The sequence below is a fragment of the Pan paniscus genome, chromosome 5 (assembly GCF_029289425.2).
Source record: "Pan paniscus chromosome 5, NHGRI_mPanPan1-v2.0_pri, whole genome shotgun sequence".
NCBI classification, from domain to species: domain Eukaryota; kingdom Metazoa; phylum Chordata; class Mammalia; order Primates; family Hominidae; genus Pan; species Pan paniscus.
In genome coordinates this window covers 165,259,651-165,282,450 of record NC_073254.2, presented here as the reverse complement: position 1 = coordinate 165,282,450, position 22,800 = coordinate 165,259,651, and positions in this window count along the sequence as shown.

Here is a 22,800-nt window from a genome sequence, read left to right as displayed (position 1 = left end):
AGTGAGGGAGACACTGTGGTAGACACTGAGAGGCATCGCCTTCTCCTTCAAGGAAGACCCGCTGAGAGCCCAGGAGGGGTCACTGCCAACAGCCTGTAGCTGTCAGATCCTTCAGAGTTGCCTTCACCTGCAGGGAGCGTCCTCAACCCAGGGCCACAAGCTCCCCTGAGGCAGCATCTGGTGGCTGGGGAGGAGAGTGTCTAGAGACGGCCCATTTCCACGCAGCACAGAGTAACTATCAAAGGAAATGTTTACGGCCGGGAGCGGTGGCCCACGCCTGTAATCCCAGCACTTTGGGAGGCCAAGTAAGGTAGATCACTTGAGGTCAGGAGTTCGGGACCAGCCTGGCCAACATGGTGAAACCCCGTCTCTACTAAAAATACATAAATTAGCCTGGCATGGTAGCGGGCACCTGTAATCCCAGCTACTCAGGAGGCTGAGGCAGGAGAATCACTTGAACCTAGGAGGCGGAGGTTGCAGTAAGCCGAGATCGCACCATGCCACTCCAGGCTGGGTGACTGAGTGACTCTGTCTCAAAAAAAAAAAAAAAAAAAAAAAGAGAGAGGGAGAAAAAGGAAATGTTTACTTTAAAACACAGCATGGCCAACATCTCAGTTGAACTTCTTCCCTGCTTCCTTTCACCGGTGTCGATCCTCAATAAATGAATGCATCTGATGCAAATTCCATCTCAGTATCTGTGGAAACACCTAAAATGTCTGCAGCACTTACTGTGTATCAGAAAATCCTCCAAGATCATTTTATTTCTTTCTACTAACAATCCTACAGATTAGGTCCTATTATTACCCCACATTGCAAGTGAGAAAACCAATTTGGAAGCCACAGATTTAGAATTTGAGGCCAGGATGCTTGACTGCAAAGCCTGGGTGTTTAACCATTGATTTTATTACCTTGATTTGAGGCATATTTGTTGTTTGCAGGTAGCTTGGGTGTACAGGCTATACCTGAAGGGCGAGAACCTGAAGGAAGTTGATGAGGAAAGCAATTTAAAACTCAAAAAAAAAAAAAAAAAAATCTGGGAGGGTAAAGATTAAGCTAGCAAAAATTCCGTACATCAGTACAAAGATGATCTTTTGGAATCTGTAGGAGAGAGAAAAGTTGTGAAGATTCCTGGGTTTAGAAACTGGGAGGATAAAGCAACCAGCTCTCAGTGTCAAGAGGCTATTTGGGAGATTTACTAGAAACAGATTGGGACCAAATTAGAACGTAGTTGACATTTAGGTGAATTGGGATGGAATAAAGAAAGCTTCCTGAGTATTGAACATTGCAACTCTGAAGAGTCAATAATTGCCTACTTAAACACAGTTTGTAAGCCCTGAGATTTTCCCACACTTTTTGGCTGTCAGTGGGATGAGGTGGTGTACTACTGTGAATCAGAAAAAGGAGGTCAACCCTTGCCACTAGAATGTCAGAGCAGGATTAATTAAAACCTGCAGTGCAGGGTCAAGAAAACCAATCCTGAATTCAAAGAGCTGTCACATATAAAAATCAGGGTAACATCTGGGAACAGAAGAACAGAGATCCTGGAGTGAGAACTGCAGACAGAAATTGAAATTAGGAATAGAATCAGAGGAACCAAGCCAAAGTCAGAACACAAAACAGAGAGTTTAGGTAAGAGAGTCTACCAGCCACAGCAGTCATCCCTTAACCTTGGCTGTCTATTATAATCACCTGGGAATCTTCTAAATAATAATATGGATACCTAAGGAACACCTCCAATGGAGATAGGCGAGAGCATCAGTATTTTTTTTGGTGCATAATCAGGATTCTGATCTAATGAGCCAGAGCCACAATGTGTCACAAAATAACCAGCATTCATACTTAGGCTAAAGGAGAATTGCCAAAAGAGGCAAATCCCAAGTTGTGTCTAATTAAGGGGGCATCTCAGCTTTACTTTGATGCTGTGAATCACTCGGTCAGCCTGCTTTCAACCCAGAACATGAACACGTGGGAAATGAAGCATGCAGGCACTTTCCTCACTGCGGCCCAGGGGCAGCTTGGAGTGGAATCTCACCATCCTTGGATTCTGCTGTTGATAATGAGGCAAGTGGACGTCTAAGACAGTCACCATACATTCAGTGTTTTGAAAACAGTTGAGGGTAGGTTATATAAATTAATATGTAACAACTAATATTTTTAATAGAAAAATCAGAGAAACATAGGAAAGCAAAATTAATTCAGGATAAAGTTACCACTAAAAAATATAAAGTACATTTGTATATAACTAGAAGCAATTTGCCCCCAAACCACTGATCTTTACACACCCATCTTTACTCATCCAACATCCATTCCTCTGCTTCTTCCTTAATGCAAAATTTTGGGTTTGGAGGCAGAGTTCTTTAATCTCTGGAAAGTTAGGTCCTTCCTCAGCCTTCTTTAGAGCAGAAGCAAGAGGAAGTTGGCTGGAGTGACTCAGAATATTTTTCTTTCTAGCCAAGAAGACAGACGGTGCAGAAGGAAGAGATATGCTTTGATTTCCCCTTCTTGTCTTGAGTGGCAGGCACTAGAGCAGTGGTTCTCCAGCTTGGGTCAATAGTGGAATCATCTAGGAACCCGGTAAACATATAAGAGGCACAGGCCCTATTCTCTTTCAAGGACCATGGGCCTCTGGGCACTTCCTCAGCTCCCCAGGTGATTCTGTTGCACACTGAAGTTTGAGAATTATACATGGAGCTGCAGCAGCCATCCTGTGTCTGAAAGAAATTCAGAGACGTTTGTCCTCATATGAGATGTTGAACTAACCCCAGCAGTCAGTTACTTTTAGACTTGCTTGCTACAAAAAAAATTAAAAACTCACTTACCTTGGTTATTGTAAGTAATTGTAGCTAAAAGCATTCTCAGTAGATACATGGCCAAAGCAAAAAAGGAATTGCAATAAATTACAATATCCCCAATGCCTATAGAATCAAAATGTTCCAGTTGTTCAGAAGAAATTCAAGTTCATGCCTGAGGACAAAGAAAAAGTACTTTCATAGGCCTGCACAAAAGAGGCAGCCTGCTGTGGCAAGCAAAACCTTCAACAGTATTCCTACAAGCGATAAAAAGAGAATATTTCATAAATCTCTTTATAGTATCTCAATGCAAAATACCAAAGCACAGTCCAGTAAAAGTGATTCTTGGCAATAAGATGCAACTTGCAAGGGACCTGACTTAACTCAAGGATAAAATTTAGGCTATCTAGATGATGAGGTGTTGCATAAAGTAAAAAGGTAAAAATTTAGAAGCAAATCTAAATATTCCTTAATTCATTAGCATAGGCTTCTCATAATTTGGTTTGACAATCTTTTCTGACTTATGATACCAACAAGAACTTCTAATTTGTTCATAATTACCCAGTCTTTACCAAATGTATGTAATAGCTTTACCTTCCTCACTTTATCACTGAAGTATAAATTAATTTCAAACTCAGCTTGTTCCAGTTGTAATTTATTTTCACTTTGCATCCCCAGTTGTCTTCTCAGACTGTGTGCTCACTTCTCTCAACAGCCTCCGAAAAGAGTTGGAAGCATTGCTGTTTTTAAAGAGTAGAAGGCACCACAGCAGACCTTGGTTAGAACTGCTCATGGAAAGTCAATGGAGAGCAGCCATGCCGGGAGAAACGTTGGGCCCTGCAATGCAGGTTCAGGAGAAGGAAGATCGCTCAGCACTGGACCAGTGATACTTACAAGGCTCAGATCTTGACCTGGTCTTGAAATCTTGCTTCAATACAAAAGTATTGACTTACATAGTCATATACATTCTGCTTGATGCTGACATGGCTCGGATATAATTCTCATCAAACCCACAGTTCTATGAGTCTCTGATCAGGCTGATATCCCCCTCTGTCTAGGCTGAAGGGGAAACACTGCACCCAACACTGGGTGCATTTCCATGAGACTCTTAGGATCAGCTACTTTAATTATCCTCCCCTTCACTTTGGATTTCCTCTGAATGGTACCCATACTTTCCACTGTTCATCCTGTCTCAGAGGAAAAATTACTTTGTCTTTATGTAAAATAATTATTCCACTTGTTATCTCGATGCCTTTCATCCTTCTGTCCTTTGGAACTTTGCTCCGTCAGTCATCCCTGTTTCCTCATCCTCAATCCATCACTTTCCTCTTGTTTCTTCTCTTCTGATTACAAACACTTTTATATATTCCCTATCTTAAAACAAATTCCTTTCTTGATCCTGCCTCTGCATTAAGCTACTGTCTCATCTTTTCCCTTTAATAAGGGACTTCCTAAAATAATAGGCTATGCTCAAAGACTTTACTTCATAACAGCTGTCAACCTCTACTTCAGTTTGCTTTCCAATGCTTTGAAAATGAGATCTTCCCTTAGCACCCTACTTTATCTTTTTTTAGAATGACTTCAGTAAACAATTACCCAAGTCAATTGCATTTTACATTGTTATCTTTCTCTCCACACCATCTAATGGTGCTGATCATTCTCTGCTTTTGAAATGTTCTTCCTCCTTGGTGTCCATCATGACCCTCTACTTTTCTGGTTCTTACTGGAACTTCTACTTTCCTGACGATTTTTAACAGAAAAACATATTGCTCTTCCACCTTCTTGTACACACAGAGACACAAAAACACACAGAAACACACATGTTCTTTAAAGCTGCCCATGGGAGAATGGCACCTACCTACTCTCGCCCGCAACTGAAATTGACTAGAGCCACCAAGTGGCAGGCTAAGTTAGTGGAGTAAATGGGGTGGGCAGGACATGGGAGTTCAGATTCCCCTAAAATGTAGGCAAACTCAATAGCATGATTCTATTCCTGGGCCCTTTCATTTCACTGTGCTGATTACATTAATCATAATTTCTATATAGATTATATTAACACCTATTCACATTTAGCCCTGCTTACTCTATGCAGACTCAGACCAGAATGTGTCTAATTGCCTGCTATACATGACCATCCTGACAACCCTTCAAATGCTTCATAGCCAAAGCTAAGCCCATCCTCTTCACTCACAACACCCAGCACCTAACATAATCCTTTGTGAAATAATGTAATAAATGTCTATTTAATTGAATATATTTTTTTATAGAATGTAAACAATTATATACCATTTAAATACAATTGATTTTTGAAGCATATTTGTGCAAGCTTCGACTAGTGGCTTGTAATTTTTAAAGGCATGAAGAGGTTTTACCATTGAGCAGCATTGAGTAACAAGAGCCTAAGGCGTTTCTGGTTCTTTTCATTATTTCTCAAATATGTAATTTTCAGAGCCTTTAACAGCACAGCTGTCCCTCTCTGGCCAAAGTCTGTCTTGTTAATGTTCTTTTTTAAAATATGGCTCCAAGATTGTTGGAATGAATTCAGGACACTCATAACTATGTAAGTTTTGTTGACACAGCTAAACCTAATAACCATTTCAACCTGCAGGTGGCTTTTTGCTTAAATTTTAAGTAATAGCTGCAATAGCATGGACCTTCTTATTACCCATGTGTGAAGTGTGTGTGTGTGTGTGTGTGTGTGTCTGTAGGGGGTATGTGAATGAAATAAAAAGTGAAGGAAGAACAAGAAAGTGAATTTGCTTCTTGTATGTTACCTGTCCCAAAACAACCTTCCATGATAATATACGAGCCTTTGAAAACGGATCTATTGTTTTGTGAAAACAGATTTGGAAGTAAAATAAGTCTTTCTTTTAGCTGTATAAATGCTCTTCTATAATGCAATGATCAAGCAACAGATGGACAAGCACATAAACACTAAATAAGAAATATGTGCTAAATCCATGTCCCTGCATTTATTCATGAGCCTATGAAACTTGAAGACTCATGTGCAGATATGCATATTTATGAAGCTCAAAACAATGGTATATTATTATTTCCTAACCTAAAGGCCTCTTCATTTTATGTGTGCATAAAATGACTATAATTTTGAGAGGCAATATTTGATGGGTGAAAGAGAAGGGCTCCAATGTCATACAGATTCATCTAGAATCATGAAGTTAAAAGTGAATGCAAGACCTTATTTGACTGTTGGACATTACTCAGTTCTGCACTATTTGCTTTATTGAAGAGTTTAATGACTTCGAGTGGTCTGATAAGTCCCCACTAAAGGCCACCAAAGCCAGTATTGCCCATGTGAGAAACTGAGTCCAAGCGAATGCAGCAATAATCAGGTGTTATATTATCTCACAGTAACTCAGTGGGGTGAGATAAAAGTTGAACTGATTTCTCATATTGAATATCCAAATAAAAGTGACAGCAATTAACATTAAAGTGTTCCTATGCACTGGGCATTGTTCAAAGCACTTTACATGTATATTAATTCATTTTAATCACATAATAACCCATAGAGATGGGCAATTCTATTATTCTCTTTATATGGATGAGGAAATTTGGGCACACAGCAGACGCATTGCCCAATTTCAATGGGCAATTGAAATTGTGGAGCCCAATTTCAATGGGCAATTGAAATTGTGGAGCCCAATTTCAAATTTAGGCAAAATTTCCTAGGCAAATTTCCCAATTTCCAATTGTGGAAAGAGTGGAGCCCAATTTCAAATTTAGGCAAAAAATTTCCAGAGTCAACATTTAACTTTTTTGTTGTGTTGCCTCTTTTCCAAATAAGTCCAGCCAGCATTTTAATGTAGTGCAAAGCTATACATATTTAATTCTCTCATGAATCCATTCATACACTCTTTTATCTTCATAGCTCTGTTTAAAACTTTAACATGTTAGCATTCACTATCTGAAAAGTTGAAAGGACGGGATGCCAATATTTCATTTTGCCCCAAACTCCCCTACCTCACAAAGTGTTTCAAGGAAAATATCTCAAATTTTCTGGGAATTGCCTCATGATCTCAATCCATGGATCTTAAACTACAGCAGCACTTTTGTAGCATGACTCAGTCACTAGGGCCACAGATTATTCCTGGGATGGGTGCACGATTTACACTGAGCCATGTGATCCTTGCTTTGAGAATTTGAGGACTGGGACTCTCCCTGGGTTCTTCAATGACGACATATAATATGTAGATTCTTTTTAAAAGTTATACTCCACTATGTGGACTTGGGGGCAGCACAAGGTAAGAAAAAAGTACATTTACATTCACAGGGAAAAGCCCAAACAAAAGATATAGAAGGAAGGTTTCCCAAGTGTCCATAAGGGCTCCATTTTTGTGGCCCATTTCCGAAGCCCAGTGGACTTTATACCCTCTGGATTCTGTTACACGCTTTGGTGTTTATATACATTTTGGGATATCTTTCTGATGTCCTTTCTCTTTTTGCTTCAGCTGGTTCCTATTGTGTTTCTATTACTTGCAACAAAAGAATCCTAGCTAGTTTGTAGAAATATGCCATTATATTTAGAAAGGTTTTCTATATTCATGATATTTGTTAAGTAGATTTGGAAAGCGCTTTTTAAAAAGTTTTGCTGAAGCATTTGTCAAACACTTTACCAGCTAGATGAATCTCTGACAATTAACCCTCTAAAGGGAAAGATGAGAAATAATAGTCTGATTTTACCAGGCCATCAATGAGCTGAGTCCTTTATAGCCTTGTGCCCCTGAGGACATATAGTTTTTTTCATGTTTATTACTTAGGGTCATGAAATAGAATACTGAATGCACCATGTTTATTGTTGATCTCTTTATTTCCAGCTCCTGAGTCTAATGTCTCCTGATTTGGATATCTTTCCAGCCAGGAGGTTGGCTTCTTGACAGACAGAGGCTCTGAGACACTGGATGTGAGCCAGGCCTAAGAGGGGCAGAGTAATAAAACTGGAAGACAAATGAAAGGCCCTGCCCACCTCCACATCTTTCTCTCAGATGCCTTTCCGAGGGAGTGCTTTAGTGAGAAAACGGAAAAAAGTAAGACCTCTAAACCATTCCACCACTGACCAACTGTTCTGGTCAAACAGCAAGTCAAGAATAAAATGCTTGACATAGAATAAAAATGCTATCACTCAAATAAGCAGTGATTAACATGGTACATTGACTGAGCGGTTCAAAATTAAATCTGAGCCAACACTGTGGCATCAGTGCAGCCTGTATTTTACTTAACTGGACTATTCTCAAGATAGGAGTGGTGCTTTATTATCAGGAGTCAGGTGGCTGGGATGTAACACTGGTATTTCATTTAGTGAGAATATTTACTCCATAATAGCTAATGAGTGCTTGGTGTTTGATACAAAAAAAAAGAAGAGAAAAAATTATCATGGCTAATCTAAGTTAATTTTCAAAAGACATCATTGCAATTACAATTTGGCTGAACAGTAAGTTGTTCTCTCAAATATTTGAGAAAAATCATTTGCTACTCAATTTTATAGATCCTGCCTATTTTTCTCAGGGCTCCTATATTCCTGGTCATAGATGCAGATTCAGAGTTTATCTACTGAGCGCTGACTATACATTTACAGGAAAAATATGATGGAAAGGTTTTTGAAATCAGAACAGTTTTGTTGAAAACTCAATAAATTTTATTTGGCTCTTCACTTGTTTGGGTCATGAACAAGTAATAACCTGGGATTAATTTTCCCACTACTGGGATAACACACATTTTATTTCTTCATTCCTAACAGCTTTAGTCATGGAGTCAGAAGAATGTTTCCATGTTGAGGTGACCTGCATTTCCGCTGTGTTGGGGCAAGGGATTCTCCAGGGTTCTCATGGACCAGAGGGAAAGAAAGGCTTTTCCATGTTAGAGGAATTCATCATGAGCCTATTCCAAATGACTGCATAATGAGCAGAGAAACAAAAGCAGCCGGAACCCAGGGGACAAAAAGAGTCCTGAGGGCCTCTCAGAAATAGAGATGCTTTCACTTGAGTCAAGAGAGCTGCAGGACAGACGGCCCAGCAGAGTCCTCTAAAGAGCCAAATAAAGTGCCCCCAAGAGAGTCACCTGTCCACTGGCCCCAACAGCACAGACCTATGTACAACATTAGTTCCAGCAAGACCTTCCCTGCATAGTTATCACTCCTCCCTCTCCAACTGCAACACGTGAAGTGTTAGAAATTGGGTAGTCAGCCAGGGAATGGAAGAAGAGTACGATGCAGCAGAAAAGTTATCACAACTACATTTTCCACTGAAGTCTTCTACCCCAAAGCAGAGGCTTTGAGAAGACTTGACATTATATCACATTGAGAATTTTGGTTATTATCTGGTAATAGGCCACCTAATTTCTGAATGAGAATATGTTTACAACTTAAAGTGATTTAGGTAGTACTCAATTACCTAACAATGAATAGAAAAGTCAGGGGTCTGTGAAAATTCCAGCTGGGGGCTGGGAATGAACATGTTTTATGCAATGAAAATGGGAGAACTCCTCCAAAAAAAAAAAAAATGTTGATTTCAAGTATTTCCTGAGCTTTTCCTGTTCACTAACTTGGTAGAATAATTATTATTTTCCAGGCGATGTGCTAAATGATTTATGTGTATTATTTTATCTTAATACTCACAACACACTTACAAATTAGGTATAATTGTCTTTATTTTGCAAGTGAGACAAATGAAGCTTGCAGAATTTCAGTATTTTGCTCAAGGTCACAGATCTGGTAAGTAGAGGAGCTGGGATAATAGTCAGGTCTGTCTGATTCAAAGTCCATGTTCTTAACTCCTGTACTTTCAACCATTACCATGTACTGTTGGCAGAAACTATTCATAATTCCTAATTCAGTAAAAAGCTTTGAGAGAAAGATATTTTATGAAACAGCATGCAAAACATCCATTTTGTAAGTAAAATATATATATTTCTATATATTTACATAAATGTGTGTGTATTACTATGTGTGAAATATTTTTAAATTGTGGATAAAATCTATAATTTTTAATTGGTGGTGGGAGGACAGTTCCTTCTACTTACTTGCCTTTGCTTCTACTTTTTTTTTTTTTTTACTATATATTGCTTTTCTAGCAAGAAAAGTAAGCATTTATTTTTTGTTAGTTAAAAAAATATTTTCTCTGTCTTGTGTTTTATTTCCTTAGGCTTAATTATGTGACTGGTGTGGAGTATTTCTATCACTGAACTTGGTTTTAATTGGTAAATTCTGCCTTCCCAGGCAGTTCACCTCCCCCAGGTCTGTATGTTTGTTTACAGTGCAGGTAGCTCTCAAAATAAATTCTTCCTGGTTAAGGATGACAGGTTTCTCTTTCAGGCAAGAATATCTAATCATTACAGAACGTATTGCAGAAAATCTACACATTAATTATGCTGTATTAAAATATTACTATTAAAATGACAACAAAACTGCATGACTTTATTTACGATACATTCAGAAAAGGCAAAACCAGAAGAATAGAAAAGAGGTCAAGGTACAGTGGTGTGCACCTATAGTCCCAGCTACTCCGGAGGCTGAGGCAGGAAGACTGTTTGCGGCCAGGAGTTCAAGGCCAGGCTAAGCAACATAGCGAGACCCCGTCTCTATAAAAGAGAGAAAGAAATCAGTGATTGGCAGGGTCTAAGGGTGGAGGAGAGAGGTCGACTACAAATAGGAAGGCGGCAATTTTTAAGGGGGTAACTACTATATGGTAGTTACAAAACTGTGTTTGTCAAAACTTGCAGAACTAGACACCGAAAAGAGTCCATTTTACAGCATGTATATTATATTTTAATTTCAAAAAGTGGGAAGTAATACAATGTAAATGCAATCATTATTCCATTGACAATTTTGTTTTAGTCATATGAGAAAAATAAGATTCGATATAAGATCTTATTACTCAAACCTGTTTCTTCTTATCAACACCATTGTATGTATTTTTTCTACTGCTTTTGGTCCCTTTTCTCTTTTCACAATTAACAAGTTTACTAAAGATAAGTATTATGGCCACACACATGTAAAGGATTGCCCCTTACCGCTAATCCCCAGTCCCCATGTATCCTGAATTAAAGATTATTATTTATTTTAATCTATGTTTTAAATGGTTTACTCAATCTCTTAATTCTACTATGAGGATAAATAACCTTTACAAATGCTTCATGTTATTATCCTATTCATGCTGGAGGACATCCAGAGAAGTGGTTGTCAACCTTGTCTTCCCAGTGGAATCACCTGGGGAGCTTTATAGAAAGCGCTGGCTCCAAGGTCCTGCTTCCGGGGTTTCACACATATTGGTGGGGTGCAGATTTGGTGCAAGGATTTAAAAATCTTCCCAGATTATTTTAAAGTGCCACCAAAGTTAAGAACCACAATCTGAAGTTTGTAAAATGAACTTTTTCTAATAGAAACTTTTTTTTTTTTTTTTTTTTTTTGAGACGGAGTCTCGCTCTGTCGCCCAGGCTGGAGTGCAGTGGTGGGATCCTGGCCCACTGCAGGCTCTGCCCCCTGGGGTTCACGCCATTCTTTTGCCTCAGCCTCCCGAGTAATTGGGACTGCAGGCGCCCGCCACCTCGCCCGGCTAATTTTTTGTATTTTTAGTAGAGACGGGGTTTCACCGTGTTAGCCAGGATGGTCTCGATCTCCTGACCTCGTGATCCACCTGCCTCAGCCTCCCAAAGTGCTGGGATTACAGGCATGAGCCACCGCACCCGGCCAAAACTTCTTTATTCATAGCAATTCTTTAAGAAGTAAATGCTTATAGTTAGAAAAAAATAAAAAACAAAAAATCGACACAAAAAGCCATCACACTGTCATTTTTTCACCCTGATGATGTTATCCGAGATGGTGTTAATGACCAATGAGGACTCGACACATTTCCTTCCCAGGTAACATCTGTAATCACACAGAAGCCTCAGCAGCACCTCACTTTGGTGTCTAATCAATCGAGGTGACAGGGGTGAGACAGTGGGAGAATTGGATCATCAGATTTTCACATTGTACTTGGTGGGCTGCTACCTATTCCACTTGTACATAAGAATAACATATGTCACATGGAGATCATTATAAAATCAGTTATAAAAGGGAACACAGAATCAATTCACAAGTGGGAATAAGAATAAAAACTGAACAGCCAACATAGTTTACATTCACTAGATAAAAGAAATATGCACTCATTTTATTTATGAAAATATGTTTTGTTATTGGTGTCCAGTCCAGAATCATGACCGGTCCTTTCCTGACTAAATTCCCCAAGGCTACACTAGGCATCCAACCAAAATGGACACAGATCTTTCTAGGAAGGTGGAGTTGTCAGGTATCCGTTGTGTACTTTTGATATTTATTGATTGTGAGTCCCTACTATGAAAGGTAAAATTCTGGGCTGGACATAAAAAGGCATATGCAATGCTCCCACTCCAGCTTCATGGGTGAATTATGTGAATAAACTATTCCTGGCTTTACTTATCACATACATCAATTTACTCCAAATACATACTACATCCTTAATGGGTCAAACTATTATTGCTTAGATAATAGGACATTATGTTAGTGCTATAAAGCCAAGGTATTATCACCTCCATGACGACCTCTTATTTCAACATGCAGAGAGTCTCATAATGCTTGAGCCCTCGCCTATGGCTCTGATTACTTCGGGTGTCCTTGCCACTGAAACCTCAATTTCTATCACTGAGGGCCCTTGGTCTGGGCCAGCTGATACTTATCAAACAAGGTTTCAGGAACTTTGCATGAGACTTATAGATTTTCCTGTGCCCTGGATCCTTAGTTACCTGAGTTCTGGATGTTTCTTCTCTTTCTTGAGTCCATGTCCTCATATTTTAAACACTAACATAGTTTCTTCTGAATATTTGTACTATCTTGCTCTCTCCAGTCCTCATGGGCTTTAAAACTTTGGTCCTGGAAATGTGTGGTCAGCCTGCCTTGAATTCTGTCTGTCCTATGACCGGAGAATCCCAGGTTTCCCAGTCAAGTCCCAGCTAATTCTTCTTCATTTCTGGGCTGACCTACCAAGGCTTCTCATCGTACCACCTATGCCCTAAGAACAGCTGCAGCCCACTGAGATTTTCTGTGGGCTAAGACCTGTGCTAGACACATTGGAAAGGAGATATTGTCATTGTTATTTTATATCTGAGGAAGCTGAGGCTTGGAGATCAATCTTTGTATGTGACAATGGCTTTTTGGATGAATAAAACTCAGAGGACTCCAAGAGTCTTGCAATATTTCCAACCCAATCCAACACTAGGCAAAATAAACCATCAAATAGGAAATCCAGAATTTAGGGCCCCCTATCAAAGTGAAGTCAGTATTTTTACTTGCTGTACAAACTTATTAGTCAGAATTAAAGAAACCTTTGGATTATTACAGGGTAGTCATTCAACCTCTCTGGCCTTGCATAATCACTAAAGAATAAATAGTCACATAAACCTCAAGAACTCCTGGCATCAACTAGACATTTTTAAAAGTGTTTTTATGGAGAACTATAAAGGTAGTTAATTATTTTCTATTTGGAAAAATTTTTCATTTAGATTGAGCTGCAATCATACTTAGACCCAATAGATTTGCCTTACTCATTTCTGAGTTCTCACAGCCCATTTGATTTTTCATTTATTTACTATGTGTTTATGTAATGCTTATGATGTATCATGAGCTATACTGGGGCTACACAGGCATTGGTGAGAAAAACAGACGTAAGTATAACTGTCTTGAGACTTACATTGAGTAGAGGAGAGAGACAATGAATAATTTTGGATCATTAAAAATGGCTATTGAAACATAACCAAGGTACTTTACCAGAGATAATGGGTTAATGAAAGAAAGTAGAAATTAAAGGAGCATTGGTACTTTAGATAGGATTGTCAAGGGAGGTATCTCCAAGGAGGAGGCATTTAAATTGAGGCTAGAAAAGTGGGAAAGATCCAGTCATGACATGTGAAGCGTTAGGGGGCAGAGAAAGAGTGATTCCAGCCTAGGAGGTCAGTGAATATAAAGATACTGCAGCGGCCAAGATTTTGATGAGTTTCAGGAGCAGTCTGACCGGTGCTGTGGTTACAATAGAACAAGCATGTGGGAATACGGCCTGAGGTGAGGCTTGGAGGAACATGACCTTATGGATCATGGGTAAGAGTTTGAATTTATAATCAAGTGTTTTGGGAATTTGAAAATGGATTTATAATGGTTAATTTTATGTGTCAATTGACTGGGCCACAGGATGCCCAGCTATCTGGTAAACATTATTGAGAGTGTTTCTATGAGGGTGTTTTTGAATGAGATTAACATTTAATTGGTAGACTAATTAAGCAGATTGCTCTCCCTAATGTGGGTGGGCCTCATCCAATCAGTTGAAGCCCTGAATAGAGCGAAAAGCCTGACCCTTCCCCAAGTAAAAGAGGATTCTTTCTTCCTAATGGCATTTAAGTTGGGACATTGGCTTTTTCCTGCTTTCAGACTTGAACTGAAACCTTGGCTCTTCATGGGTCTTGAGCCTGCTCAGCTTCAAACTATTAACAGAACTACACAACCAGCTGTCCTGATTCTCAGACTTTCAGAACTAAACTATTGGCTCTCTTGGGTCTCCAGTCTTCTCATACTCTGCAGATCTTAGGACTTGACAGCCTCCATAATTGTGGGAGCTGACTACTTATAAGAAATCTATCTATCTATCTATCTATCTATCTATCTATCTATCTATCTATCTTTATACACAAACAGAACCCCTTGATTCTGTTTCTCTGGAGAACTCTGACAAATACAGCATTGAACATTTGAAGGTTTTTTTAAAGCAGAGAATTACATAATTCAATTTTATTTTAAGAACATCTCTGATTACATTGTGGAGAATAGGTGATAGAGAGAGGTTGTGGTAAGTATATTACTGTTTTTAAATACTTCTTGGCCTTTTTTGTAAAAAGATACACCTCCTACCTATTGGCATCAATTGTGGCCCTCTGACCTACCTTGGCCAATAAAGTATAAGCAGAATAACTGATGTCACACTGGAGTGGCAGTGCAAAGAGCCATCATGGTGTCTTGCCATTATTCTTTCTCCCTTGGCCGTGAGAGCAGCACAACTCAAACAGGAGCTGCTCCTTCAGCCCAAGTTCTTCAGTAAAGATACAACATAGAATACAGCCAGAGCCAACATGTAAAGTGTGCAAACAACAAAAGCTTACCAACATAAGGCACTGAGAAGTAGGGTTTGCTTGTTACCATAGCATAAGCCGAAGTATGCTGACTGATAACAGAGCAGGTAGAATACTGTTGCATTTGTCCAGGTGAAAGAAACTGGTTGTTTAAACAAGAATAGCAGCAGTAAAGGTAATGAAGAGTAGAGAAACCTGAGACAGTTTGCATATTGTGATGATTAATTTTATTTGTCAACTTGGCTAGGCTATCATGCTCATTTGTTTGGTCAAATACTTGCCCAGGTATTGCTGTGAAGGTATTTGTGGATGTGTAATTTACACATCTATAATCAGTTAGCTTGAAGTCAAGCAGATTACCCTGCATAATGTAGATGGGACTCACGTGGTCAGTGGAAGGTCTTAAGAGCAAAAACCGGAGGTTTCCTAGAGAAAAAAGAATTTTGCCTCAAGATTGTAACATATAAATCCTGCCTAAATTTCTAGCCTCCTAATCTACCCTATGGATTTTAGACTAACCAGCTCCATAATCATGTGAGTCAACACCTTAAAATAAATCTCAGTCTCTCTCTCTCATTCTCCCTCCAAAAAAGAGAACCAATAGGAAATATATATTCTCTGGAAAATCCAGACTGATATGGATACGAAGAACTGACTTGCAGAGCTGGGGGTGGATTTGATGTAGGCGGGTGTCTATGTCTCCAGGTTTCTGTCTTGTGCACCTCTGTGGGTGGGTACTTAACACATGGTACATATCAATGAATAGTATTTGCATTGGGTGGAATAAAATTGAATCTCTAATTCTAGAATAGCCTCAATCATTTTTGCTGCTCAAACTCTTAAACATTGCTTAACAGAAGATTTGACAGCCAAAGGAATTTTATTGATAAAAATAAAAATGGCAACAAAGTATTATTGGTCTTTCTGAGCCTTATGGAAAATAAAGTCTGTGCCAGAACTGTGAGCACCGCAAGAAAGCCTTGTGAAATAAAGCAGTTCCTTGAAATGGATACTGATTTTTCACATTATTTAGTAATACACATCAAGAGCTATTCATGGCATCCTAGTCACCTTAAAATGCTACTTTTAAGATGGTAAAGGTGGAAGAAAGCCTCCAGGATGTGCTGAGTTTCAGAAACTTGCTACAAAACAGTTGCATCCTCTCTGTCCCCTCATACCATCAGCCAGGCAGGCCAGAAAGCCAAGGAAAGCCAACACCTGAAAAGATGATTTACAGCCCTTGGTGGCTGAGGGAATAACACATAAAGAACTCTTTAAAGCTCTCCCACTAGGACGATCCTTCACTATAAACACCAGGAGCACACAGAGGGTATAAAGCAGCCCCCATGCAATCACAGTGCAAAACACCATAGGTCTAACCATGAGGCCAGTATAAAAGGGCAGCAGGAGACCCTGGACAGAAAATATTAGGGCTCAAAAATTGTATGCTACCCATGCACTCCTACCTGAGAGTGACATTTCTGCTATGTTGAAGATAGAAGGCCACATGTACTATCAAATTGATTAGTTCAATGCAGTCCAATTTTCACAGGCAAAGGCAACACAAAGCTTTTCTTGAAAGGTGTACCTATATTTACAATAGTAAATATTTATGATAACAATAATTAGAGACTAATTGTTCAACTTTACTCCAGCTTCTCCTGCTAATTTTTTGTTGTCATTGTTGCCTTAAATCTTTTTAAAAAGTAAGGCTCTCTTGTAGCATCCACTTGACCTTTTTTTTTTTTTTTTCACTGAGCTTCAGTAGTTACGTGTTCTTGTTTTGACAGTTCAGCAGCTCCCAGGAACCTTATCAGTAGAATTGTACTGGGACCCATTTGTTGTACTCACTTCTGCCAGTAGAAAGGGTTATTTATTATTTCAATGAACGGAGATTTTCATTTTTGGCTTTCTTTTAAAATGTGATGTCCAAGAATACTAGGCTTTTTGAAAAAAAAAAAAAAGGTAAATTTGATAGTGGGGACTAGCTGTAGGTTACTGGCCCCTCCTTGATCTACAGGGATTCCCTTCTTCTTTTCCCCCATCCCAATTTAGCATGCAGTTTTTTTCTTTTCCCTTTAGACTTTTATAGTTTCTCCCACAGGGCTAGAACTGCACTGCTGACCAATCTCAGAATACCAATGCATGAACAAAAAAAACAGTGGCAGAGACTAACCATAACAGCATCCAATTTATCTTTCTTTTCCTGACAGTTTCGAGATTCAATAGAAAACAATATAGAAAGAGGAATTTAAATTCCCCCTCCTCACTCTATAGCTGGAAATAACTCAGGGAAGTTCAATAGTAGAAACTGAGAATCACCAAGGAAAGACTATATGTGGGATTTTAGATTGTTAGGATGCCATTTCTCTTGCCTCTGTGGACTCTTCTTTCCCACAGTGTCTCCTAGGTTCCCAGGAGATAGGATTCAGGGAAAACCTCAGGCAAAAGGACTCTGTGCAATGCTAATGCTACTCCACAAAATCTCCAGGTATTTTCAGGAGCCTGAAAAAAAAATATTAATAGAAAAGTAAAATCTTCAAAACTTCAAAACTCTCTTTTCCCCAGGGCTCTACTCCCTCCCACATTCCACGCCCTCCAAGTTCCAAACATTCTCCTGAGCACAGGACCCTCTTCCCCTCAGATACAGGGTCCCAGTTGCCACCTAGTAGAGAAGCTTGAGTAAGCGTTTGGAGAAGGAGAACTTAGCTCTTTTATCCTTCTGTAGATGACTCCACTGCTACGCTGACCTGCTCTCACCCCATTGAACAGGGGTCTTATGTTTTTCTTGATGGTTCCCCCCACTGAAAGGGTTGCATATTGGATGAAACAGTATTTAAACAGTTTCTTGGCTAACATCATAGGGTTGAAGCCCACCTCAGTAGTTTGGGGTGGATTCTGTTTCTATTCCCATCTTGTTACACAGATTCATCTGCATCCCACACAGGGAAGGAGCTAGCAGGAAGAGGCCCCTTATCTCTTCTGCCTCTTTGTTGTGCGTAGGCATGCACTTTGAGAATACATTTCAAGCGGGCAGCTCAGCCACCATAAACTTAGAGGCTTTCATCCATTTCCTCTGTTCCAAAGGAAATATTAAATTGACATGTAAAATACAATCCTGAGCAAGGCAAGCAGGAAGATAAAGGGAGGGTGAAAAGAGAATTGTTGAGCATCAATTCTCTTTCAATTTTGCCATTACCTTCAAATATATTATCTCGTTAATCTAAAAATCATCTTGTAGACCAGGTATTAATATTCCAGGTGCGGTGGCTCATGCCTGTAATCCCAGAACTTTGGGAGGCTGAGGCGGGCGGATCACGAGTTCAGGAGATCGAGACCACCAGGCTAACATGGTGAAACCCCGTCTCTACTAAAACATACAAAAAGTTAGTTGGGTGTGGTGACACTGCCTGTCGTCCCAGCTACTTGGGAGGCTGAGGCAGGAGAATCGCTTGAACCTGGGAGACGGAGGTTGCAATGAGCTGAGACTGCACCACTGCACTCCAGCCTGGGCGGCAGAGGGAGACTCTGTCTCGAAAAAAAAAAAAAAAAATTCCCAATTTTTATATATGAGTAAAACTTAAGCTGACTGGTTATTTCCCTAAATTTAACTCAATGCCATGTGAATGATAGGATTTATTCACAAATATCCATTGTTTCTGACCAACACAATATCTTCCAAAAACGAGATAAAACAAAGGAGCACGGGAGTTTATAAAAGAAGGAGAAATTAACAGAGTCATTTTGCTGGCAATGTAGGCAACTCTTCAAATGATTTCATAGGATCTGGCAATGCACAGATGATGTCCGTGGACAAAATTTCTCCATTTTGATATAATCTCTTTATCTTAAAAATGATTCCTGTTTTTATGAATAAAAATCATAGAAAAGAGTACACTTTAAACAAGTTTTCATCAGTTATACTTTCAGTGAAGGAATCCCCCATCCTCTGAAGAAGACAAGCTACTTTTAATTTCCACCAAAGCTGTGAAAACCTGAAACATTTGGAACTTTTCTGCCAGAACTGTCTTTGGGGCCGATTTATCAACCACACAAGGGTATCTGTTTCATTACATGTATTCACATATTTTTAAACCCATTTGTTTATCTACTTCTTGTATTGGGCTCTAAATAACTTTTAATGATTTCCAAAAGTAGAATTCAGTATGAAAGGATAAAGATTGGCTACTTTGGAAAGAAAATTTTAAAAATTTATGTTAGATTCTGAAGACAATGCCAAACACATTTTGTGTAAAAGCAAAAAAGGGTGAAATAAGTCAACGACTTCCAAGAAGTTTATTTTGAAGGGGCCCAAACTTCTCTGAATGCAAAAGTGAGGATATGTTTGTGATCATTTTCATTACATTAAGAATAGCATTTACTATTTATAGCATACAATTAAAGAAAGATAAAAATCTTTTTCTTTCCCAGATTTAGGAAGCTGGACATGAACCTGTGTTTCTACAGAAGTACCTAGAACACTGCTTTCCTGTGGTATGATCCTTTGCCGGTGTGAAACTGATATGAAATGAAGGAACAGGTGTACTTAGAGGAATCTTGAAGGAGAAGAGGGGAGCATTACATAATCTGTAAAAATCCAAGAATGAAACAATCAAATGGTGCTGGAATCCGCACCTACTGAGATCTTATCAAACACACAGACAACCCGATTCATTAGTTGCAGTAGATGTTGGCAACACAAAAACACTAGAGCTAGAATGTTCACCCAGATAGCATGGGGCTGCAGCCTAAGAAAGAACGAATGATGGAAGAAAAGAGATGGCCCAAATACGGCACATGTTTGAAAAACTATTGAGGTTGTTAAGGTCAAAACACAGAAGTGAGAGATTGGTGCCTCTGTACCAGGATTGATTCTTTAAATAAAGAAAGAAAGAAAGGAAAAAGAAAAGAAAACAGTACTTATTGTTTGACAAGAGAACTTTGTGGAAACTGACAGGCAAACTAAATATTTACCCTTTGGGCTGTTAAAAATGAACATTTAGAACCTTATATGCTCAGAACTACAGAAGCAAGTCCATAGTGGGAGACAAGGCTCAATAGTTCTCTCATGTTTCTGCTGAAATGCACTGACAATATTTTGTTCTGGACTGTCTTTTCAAGCATGTTTACAGAGCAAACAGATTTTTGGAAGATAGAGTGTCTCTCTCTGGAGCAAAGGGCAGATTTTTTTTCTACTGCTGTCCAGGATAACAAAGATAATGTCTCTCTGGGGCAAAGTGTGAGCACGTTTGCTAACAGCCTTTGTAAATGCATGGGTTTCCTCAGCCCTGGTTCATCAGGGCCACAGACCTGCTGTGTGTGCAGCAGTCTGGGCTGCTCTGTGCTGCCTGGCTTGGGACTAGAGGGAAGGGGAATCGATGGGAACATGAAGAAGCCTAAAAGGCCTGTTGTGCTGTGAATAACAAAGTCTTTTGTCTCTGATCCAAGAGTTTCATTTCTTCAGCTGGCATCCACGAAGCTGTGGTAGGCTACACTTTTAGCTTGCACACAGGGTAAAATTTCAGACCTTTCACAGTTCTTGACACAATCTTGACAACTTCCAAAAAAAGAATCACGTAGAATCTCTTGATAAACTCTTCAGAGCAACAACTTTTTATCTGCTAGATGATAATCAAAACAGACATGTTGTCAATGAGAAAAACAGATACAAGCACAAGGGGGTAAAAACACTATCACACGCAGAACAAAAACCATATTTTAGATGACTTAGAAATGAAGATAAATAGACAGATTTGTGGATAGATGACAGAGTGACAGAGAGAGTAAAGTGCATATTTGGAAGTGCAAGTGTATATGTGTATGTGTGTGTATTCATGTGTATGTGTGGAGACTGAGCTATGCACTATTATGCAAGTTCAGAATGTATGCATGTAAGAATAAAAACCCATTTGTAGTTCAGAGTTTCTATTTTAAAGAGTATTTCTCAGGCAAGATATCAAGCCCTCCCCCTTCGACGAGATGAGTTGAAGGTGAAGTTAAGTTGTTTTTCTCTTTATTTTTCTCTTTGGTTTCTATCTTTGGTGGACCTTCAGGAGAAATGATGCTGTATGAAAATTAGGTTTAAAATTGGCTCATTCATTTCAATTTTATTTCTTGTTCCCTAAAAGAAAAATGGAAGAGCAATAAATGATCTCTTGCCTCAGCATTATCAATTTGAATTCACTGTGTTTTATATCTCCCATTCAGACATGGCTGTGTCCTGACCTTCCTTTTAATTTAGTTCCAATACATTGTTAGCATTTTATCTCATGGTCGGTCTCAAACACTTCTGGAGCATTTCACAGCTTCTGAGGTTACATTTCATGAATATCTCAACCACTTAGTTTAGTTTTTTCACTCCACACCTAAACATAATAAAAAGTGTTGGCTTCATAGACTTCGGGTAGTGTTAGCATAGTTCTCTTGGACTTTGTGCTTCTTCAGAAAGTTTTGCACATTAGCACTTACCTGGACAAGGAAAATATCTTGAGGCAAAATGTAGGGTATATCTAATTTCTAGAAGCCATCTTAGTACATGCACTAAGTGAGAAAATCCTTAATCTCTCTTAAATCATTGACCGTACAAATGAGGCTCACTGCCTTTGAAGGTGCCGCATGTTTCAGTCAGAGCTCCAGAGATGAGCTTCCCAAGGCACCCGACTCAAAATCTCCAACATCTTTCATCATACTCTCGTGGGTTTCTAATGCAACTTCTCCCACTTGCTTTTATTTATTTCTTCTGTTAACACTAAGTCTAGCAATGGTAAGGGCATTGGAAATCCGTTTATCCTCCAAGTAGTCAGGGTTCATCAAGAGTGAGGTCCTGACACCACATCCTCTTTCATTCTTCATGCTGCAAGAACACCAAACTATTTACATTTGTTATACCACCCTCGCCTTACTGTAATACACATACCTACATAATACAGTTTTAATTTTTTAATTTAAAAAAAGTACCATGCTTACATTTCAGGTGGACAGTTAATCTCATTTCTAGCATGAAACTTCTTCAAAAAAAGATTGTTCTTTTTCACTTTATTACTCTTTATTTCATGTGGGGTCCAGTTACATTTTCCAGAATACATGTTTTTATAAGTGATTGAAAAGAACTATTTTGCTTTGTTTCATAAGAAATAAAGTTAAAATAAAAATTTTGCACAACAGAAGTCTTCATATAGAAGAATTGATCACCCTTACTGGTTTTGAATTTCTCCTAAGAGTCTGTTTTCTGTTCTTTATAGATGCTCAGCTTTGGAAGCAAAATAAAATGACAGACTGTCTTCCAGAGTTCATTAAGATGCAGCCAAGTATCTCCAACATCATATCTCCACTTAGGGAGTATCCAGTCCTCTTCACTCTTTCTTTTCTTTAATCCCTTTTTTCTTCCTACATTGGATTATCTGCTTCTTTTCCCAAGTCCTTTGGGTTGCAATGACACCTACAGCTTCCTAGTTTTCCTAAATGATAAACCCTTTTCTTGATCCAGTTGTCAGCTTTGTCACCTTCCTGAATGTTCCTTTGATGACATGTCCCTAAGGTACATGGACTTCCAGGAATCTATCACTGCAGTTTTGTCACAGAACTATTTTAAACATACATTAAGAGCATGTTTTAAATTCTTTTTAATTCTTCACCACGTAATGTTTTCTTTAGGCATTCAATAAATATATCAAGTGTTCACTGTGCACTAGATAAATTGTTATGCACCAGGAACGTGGAAATTCATTAGACGTGGTTTCTGCTTTCTTTGAGCTTACAACCTCTCAGATACATAAACAGATGTTTTCTTTTGTTGCACATAATCGATTACTAATACTCAAGCTTTGAAATGTCAAATGCGTTAATCTATTCGAAGCTCTTTTCAACTTAT